Raw genomic sequence first — 7,247 nt, 5'->3', positions numbered from 1 at the left:
AAACAGGGCATATGGAGAGATAATGAACGGTGGTGTGACACCATTGGCAAAACCCTTTAACGTTGGTGTGAAGGGCATAGGTTGCGGAGTAGGTGACGGTGGTGGGATAGGGGAGAGGGATAAGACCAAGGGCAGAGGAAGGCCGTGGGAGGGGTTAGAACGATGAGAGGTAGTGAAGGCAGTGGTGGGATAAGTGGAGACGGGTTCGGGTTTAACAGTTAATTCATGTTGAATTAGCTTTTCATGTAAGGCTTCAAACGAGATAAGTGTATCTCGAGCACGAATTACATCAATGATAGCTTTGTAAGAGGCAAACTCGAGACCATTCAGGACCTTATCGATGATGTCTTCGTTGGTAATGGGTCTACTCATATAGGCAAGCTCATCGGTGTAGGACTTGATCTTTTTCATGTAATCACTGATACAGAGATCAGCTTTGCAATAGATTGGAAGCGATCCTTGAGTTTAAGTAGATGACCACGCGACGGTTTCGCACACGTGTCCGAGAGAGTAGTCCAAACATCGTTGGATATTTTGGCTTGCAAAAGCAGAGGAGCAATAGATGAGTTGATGGTGCCAAAGAGAGCACCCTTAATGAGACGATCTTGTCGAACCCACGTAGAGTGCGCCGGATTGGGGATGACAGCTTTCTCGACGTTGGTAGTGGTGGAGTCCTGACAAGGATGACTTCCGTCAACAAACTAAAAGAGGTCATACCCGAAAAGGAGATCCTCAATTTGGGTAGACCAAGAACGATATGTGATAGGCTCGAGTTCGATATATTGATATGTTAATAAGAAGGAAAGGAGATAGGGGTTCAGCAGGATTGGGAATAGAGGAAGTTGATCTTGTCATTGTTTGAGAGGGACGAGAGATCTGTGTAGGGTTAGGAACGGTGTTTCGCTGATACCATATAGAGAATTGAATAATTTGATTGATAATTTTATTAACTTCAATGCTTGGCATTTATACAAGTATATAAGACAATATATGGCAACACTATAATAGTGATTGTGTACAAAGATATTTGCTTAAGGAACAAGAAGAGTATTAGAAAACTATACAGCATATATTAGAAACTATACAGCTAGACGGAATATACTAGAAGATTATGAGGATTTTGGGATATCCTTAATACTGACTCGCCAACCTGTTGCCCACACACTTGTCTTTTAGATATAGGGTATAGGTATAAATTATAGACGAATGGAAAGGAAATAGGAAGAGGTCTGTCTTTTAAGGTTAAAGGAGTGAAAGAAATTGGAAAAGAAATGATATAACTCTCGACTCTCGATCTTAAATGTAAACCGCTGAACCATCACAATCGGTCGACTATTTCACACACTCGACCGAGTAGCCCTTACTCGAGCGAGTCTACATGTATTCAATTTACTGACACCAGATAGGTCGAGTAAACTGTAACACCCCCATTTATTCAGGAGCCTTTAGCTAGACATCCCAAGTAAATGAGAGCGTTACCATGTCGGTTTCCCGAGGTAGTGAATAACAAAGTACAACAAACCAAAGTACTTTAAATTAAAATTTAACGATTGCATGTTTATTACAACTTAACCAAATTAAACTTAATATAAAATAAGATACAACTCGCGGCGGAAATAAATAAAGTGATTAAATAATCTATGTGGTCTAGACTTCTAGGTAGACTGGCCAAGTCCTCAGGCATCCCATAGCTCGCAAGTTAGCTAATCTTTAGTACCTGTCAAATCTGCTCCCCATTATGGCTCATCACATGTGTTCAAGAATACACAGACAACCACGAGGTTGAGTAGGAATAAATACTAACAACAAGAACCTACGATAGGCAATCCAATTCAATTCACATTGCACTACTCCCTTAACAACGTGCTCCTTCTTATAACTTATCACACCTCCCTTAACAACGTGCTCACATTACTTTGGTACCCCTCCCTTAACAACGTACCGCCATTATGTAATAGTACCCCTCCCTCACAATGTACATATTACCATCACCCCATAGTACAAACTCCCTCAAAAACGTACATCTGACTATCGCACAGCTTATCACAATTTCCACATTCACAATCAACGATAATAGTTAAATCACCTCATCACAATTATTAAATACAACCAACACAATGCAATATAATTCTCCCTTCCAACAATTACGATAATATCAACCAACACAATTCACATATGATCAATTCCACTTTAATATAAATCATCCATTATACCAAACATTAACGAACAAGAGTTGAGTAGGATTTATTCCTACCTGGCAAGCAATTCCAATTAAGCAGCTCAAGCGATCCAAATAATTAAAGCAATCCGAACCCGACTATAATTTCTTCACAAATCGACACCTAACATAAATATTATAATTTCCCATCAATTACTAATTATTACATTCTATTTTTATTTATAAATTATATTCATTATTCAAATTAATTTTTTATTATTATTATTAAAGGCTTATGATATTAAAAACCCGATTACTTAAAACCCGAGTCACCCAAAACTAAACCAACTAAAACCCATCACAAAAACACTCAATACCCTCCCCTTCATACACGGTTTAAAATCGTGTCCAACACTCCCCCAAAACACCCTTAACCCTCCACCACCCGACACCAACACTACCACCAAACTCCTCCCCCGCCAGCTCCCTCTTCCACCAGCACCACTCACCACTGCCATCGTCACTAATCACCACACACGACCACACTTACCAGCCTACACACACGACCTTACCATCACCACAGACAAACCCGCCTTCTCCCAACACCACAGGCCACCACCGTCACTACCCAACCTAGCCACTGTAATCCCACTACACCACGCACCACGCACCCATACACTCCCTGACCACCCATCAAACCACGACCAACAGGCCAGAAACACACGCCATACCTCCTCTACTACCCGATATCACAACACCAACAACACCCAACCCCCGTGTATAGAACCCCTCGCCAACACCACCACAGCCACCACTACTATTTATGGCCACCACCGTTGACACCACTGTCCCACGGTGACTCCAGGGGTGGTCCCCTATCCCTGATTGGTCAACAAATGAAGTCACGGTGTTTGTCTTAAGACGGTCACATACTCGCCCCTGTTTTTCCCTGTTTTACCGCCACCACCGTCACCAACCACCACCTGCCATCACACCGACACTTCCCCCAAGATCGACTCGGCCACCCCAACACAACCCCACCATTCCCAGGTCACGACATGCCCAAATATGGGTTCAACTCGCGGTTTCAATTACATGGCTACAACTCGTCTATGCCACGAAAACCGCCCTATCAACCACCTTACACATTCAACGACGGTCAAGGAAGGGTCATGTCAGAGTCACGGTGGTCCAAGGTCATCCTAGGTCAAAGTCACGAGTCCTATGGTTGTTCCTATGGTGATGTACGGTAGTTGTAAAAGTCACGGTTACAAGCAATAATGAAATTAATTAAGTTTAAGACGGTCTTACCTTTTATCGCTTAATTGCTCCTTCCGTCTCTTAAATCTCCTTCTTCTTTCTTTGTGAATTATTTTTCAGATATCTTAGTATTTATAGTCTAGGTTTAGAGAATATATGAGGCTAATTAGGAAACTTATTGCCTTATTCCGATTATTATTAGGAATTACTATATTATTATTGCACTTATTATATTATTATTAAATCGTGCTTCAAATCCCGACCACTACTCATACTAGGCCTAATATAATCAGCCCATATCTATTTCACACGGCCCAAGACATAATTGGCTTTAAGTCCAATTCTCGGCTCGCTTACTTACTTTACTATTTACTTAACGTCTTATTTGCATTTATTATTAGAAATGTCATTAATTAATTATTTAAATTACATAAATTATGCTCATAATTTATTATTAAATTACGGGGTATTACAGTCTTCCCCCCTTAAAATGAACTTCGTCCCGAATTCGCCCATAACTAGTATAACAACATCTATAAATATCTACACAACTGAGCACCATGCAACTTATGATAACACAATTATCCATTTACGATTATCAACTACACCAATCTTATCACAAGATGTCACAATAATAACTCAAAACATTTGTAGTATCACATTCCTTCCTCCTAAAAATAAACTTCGTCCTCGAAGTTCGGGATATCAAACAACAGGAATAAGCAAACCATTTATTGTAACCTCTCAAGAACACGTAGTACACATAAGACAACTATTATCTTTAACACAATATCAATTAATGAATAAATGAATAACAACAATTTTCGAATTAATAATGATCTTTTTTTTATTACTTTCGCGCTTATTTCTTACTAGCGAAGTCTAACTTAAACATGGATGCAATTAATGCAATTATATATATAGGTTTAGGGCAACACATTCTGCATATAACTAGACATGTTATTCTATTTCACATAATTTACCACATAAAAATGCCAAGGTGAAAGAAATAAGGAACAATTCTTTAGAAAGTTTAGCACAACTTACATTTTCAAGGATAAGAAAAACATGTTTCAACTTACAAAAATCATTAATAAATAATAACATAATTACTTATTGAGAACTTATACTTTTAAAAAAAACAGAGAGTTAACAACTCATGAGAAAAAGAAGCAAGGTCAAAGCTTATAAGATCAATTTATAATGAATTTTCAAATTGTTTGGTCGAAACAGAAATTTTACAACAACTTGTGAGAATCTTAGGTCAACTTGTAAAAATCACTATAAATTGTCAAAATATTATCTTGCAACGTGGCTTATCCATTTAGAAACATATACGAATCTTTTAAACAGTGGAGTTAGAATCATACCTAAACAATAAGTAACTTTTAAATGACAAATTTTACAAAAACAGTGAACGAAAACATAACTGTACAGGAATATTCTGACCACTGTCAACTAAAATATTTATTACTCCTAAACTTTATATTATTTAACCATGAAACTAGCGGCATATGAAATTTAACTCACAAGACTATTACACATAAAAATTTCGTGCATAGATATTAAACAGACCGTAAATGGCAGCCAAAGCAATCAAGGGTAAAATTACGAGAAATCAACCAAATCACATTCTTCACAATTCCACGCATTTTCCGTAATACTTCACATGTTAATCATAGTTACGCCTCCCACATACATGCCAACATACTTTTCCCATATCCACATGCTTATACCAATGCTTAAAAATCATATCACATCCTTCACCGTAAAAGCAAGGTTACGTCCTCGTAACCGCAGTCATGAAAACAATATTTAAACAAGGCAAACAAAACTCCTAAGACAAATAAACTATATTCATTTCAAATTACCCCACACTGTAATATCTCTCACGGTAACCGGTTCAAAACTAGAAGGGCCCAGGTACGAATTAAGGCGCGCTTCTTAACCGCACTAAGAGGGGCTCCTAACAGTTTCTACCCGGGGTTCATTTTATTTAGACACATCCTAAGTTCATTATTATTCATTGGTTAGGCCTGAGGATCATTTTGCTCTGATACCACTTTGTAACACCCTCATTTATTCAGGAGCCTTTTGCTAGACATCCCACGTAAATGAGAGCGTTACCATCTCGGTTTCCCGAGGTACTGAATAACAAAGTACAACAAACCAAAGTACTTTAAATTAAAACTTAGCGATTACATGTTTATTACAACTTAACCAAACTAAACTTAATATAAAATAAAATACAACTCGCAACGGAAATAAATAAAGTGATTAAATAATCTATGTGGTCTAGACTTCTAGGTAGACTGGCCAAGTCCTCACGCATCCCATAGCTCCCAAGTCAGCTAATCTTTAGTACCTGTCAAATCTGCTCCCCATTATGGTTCATCACAGGTGTTCACGAATACACAGTCAACCACGAGGTTGAGTAGGAATAAATACTAACAACAAGAACCTACGATAGGAAATCCAATTCAATTCACATTGCACTACTCCCTTAACAACGTGCTCCTTCTCATAACTTAGCACACCTCCCTTAACAACGTGCTCACATTACTTTGGTACCCCTCCCTTAACAACGTACCACCATTATGTAATAATACCCCTCCATCAAAACGTACATATTACCATCACCCCATACTACATACTCCCTCAACAACGTACATCTGACTGTCGCACAGCTTATCACAATTTCCACATTCACAATCAACGATAATAGTTAAATCACCTCATCACAATTATTAAATACAACCAACACAATGCAATATAATTCTCCCTTCCAACAATTACAATAATATCAACCAACACAATTCACATATGATCAATTTTACTTTAATATAAATCATCCATTATACCAAACATTAACGAACAAGAGTTGAGTAGCATTTATCCCTACCTGGCAAGCAATTCCAATTAAGCAGCTTAAGCGATCCAAATAATTAAACCAATCCGAACCCGACTATAATTTCTTCACAAATCGTCACCTAACATAAATATTATAGTTTCCCATCAATTACTAATTATTACATTCTATTTTTAATTATAAATTATATTCATTATTCAAATTAATTATTTATTATTATTAAAGTTTTATGATATTAAAATCCGATTACTTAAAACCCGAGTCACCCAAAACTTAACCAACTAAAACCCGTCACAAAAACACTCAATACCCTCCCCTTCATACACGGTTTAGAACTGTGTCCAACACTCCCCCAAAACACCCATAACCCACCACCACCCGACACCACCACTTCCACCAAACTCCTCTCCCGTCAGCTCCCTCTGCCACCAGCACCACCTCACCATTGCCATCGTCACTAATCACCAAACATGACCACACTTACCAGCCCTAACCAGCCTACACACACGACCTTACCATCACCACACACAAACCCGCGTCTCCCAACACCACAGACCACCACCGTCACTACCCAATCTAGCCACTGCAAGCCCACTACACCGCGCACCCATACACTCCCTGAACACCCGTCAAACAACCACCAAAAGCCCAGAAACACACACCCTACCTCCACTACTACCCGACATCACAACACCAACAACACCCAACCCCCGTGTATAGAACCCCTCGCCAACACCACCACAGCCACCACTACCACTTCTGGCCACCACCGTTGACACCACTGTCCCACGGTGACTCCAGGGGTGGTCCCCTCTCCCTGATTGGTCAACAAACGAAGTCACGGTGTTTGTCTTAAGACGGTCACATACTCGCCCCTGTTTTCCCCTGTTTTACTGCCACCATCGTCACCAACCACCACCTGCCACCACACTGACACGTCCCCCAAGGTCGACTCGGCTA

This window comes from Silene latifolia, chromosome 1, assembly GCF_048544455.1.
Source record: "Silene latifolia isolate original U9 population chromosome 1, ASM4854445v1, whole genome shotgun sequence".
Lineage (NCBI taxonomy): Eukaryota > Viridiplantae > Streptophyta > Magnoliopsida > Caryophyllales > Caryophyllaceae > Silene > Silene latifolia.
The sequence above is the reverse complement of the archived record's forward strand: the minus strand, read 5'-3'. Positions refer to the sequence as shown.